This window comes from Rhagoletis zephyria, unplaced genomic scaffold (genome assembly GCF_001687245.7).
Source record: "Rhagoletis zephyria isolate East Lansing unplaced genomic scaffold, Rhagoletis_zephyria_1.1 Rzeph_scaffold_11280, whole genome shotgun sequence".
In the NCBI taxonomy this organism is placed as follows: domain Eukaryota; kingdom Metazoa; phylum Arthropoda; class Insecta; order Diptera; family Tephritidae; genus Rhagoletis; species Rhagoletis zephyria.
In genome coordinates, this window is record NW_016168357.1 from 9,271 (window position 1) to 10,197 (window position 927).

A 927-nucleotide genomic window follows, 5' to 3' on the forward strand; every position below is an offset into this window, starting at 1 on the left:
TTTTTACTAAATAGCGGAAATTAGCTAGCAGAAGAAGAACAAGAAGAACTGTCAAAAGCCTCCATTTGTTGAGTTGGTTAAGCGTGATCAAAATTAAAATGAATGGAAATCAAAATATCAATTATGTACTGGCTTGTGTGTAAAGCAAAGATTTCAAAATGGATTTATAAATTGTAAAATGTTTGCAGCAGGAATGTAAAAACAGTGAAACAACTGTTCACTTGCAAGTTTTTACTAGCTTTGTGTTCTCTTCTTTTCAATGTTCTGCTCTATTTTGCTTTTACGCTCTCGCTACAATTTTTAACTGGAGAAGTTACTATACACACCTTTTTTCACCTTACTGACGCGATTAACCGAACTCTGTACGAACGACCGAACACACTGCATCAAATGACGCTTGAAAATCCGAAAACGATTTACACAAACTACCGATAAGACTATAAAATTATAGCACATTTTTTTAATTTCCTCAACAGCACTTCTTTTATATACATACATGTGATTATTATATCTATATACATATGCAAATGTATGTATGTATTTATAAACATATAAATATACACACGAAACACCACCGGCATGGATTAGCGCTAGCGCTTTGCATGCCTGTTTTACACTTTCACCGGCTGCTTTTATTGTGAGCAACAGGTTGCTTTTTGCTTTTTAAAACCAACTTTTTACACTCTACACCAACATTTGATAGATTTCGTATTTCATTTAACCTTAAATTCACATTCCATTAAACCTTTAATTCGGTTTTATCAATAAATTACAAATTTTCACTGAACACTATGAAATTTACGCGATGTCGATTCGACGGGCAAAGATCAAACTGGAAGAATTTTTTCAAGTACTCGCACGCATTACCTAGTTTCTCTCATCTATTCTTGTATTTTGTTGTTGCACAACGGTAAACCACTACAACGT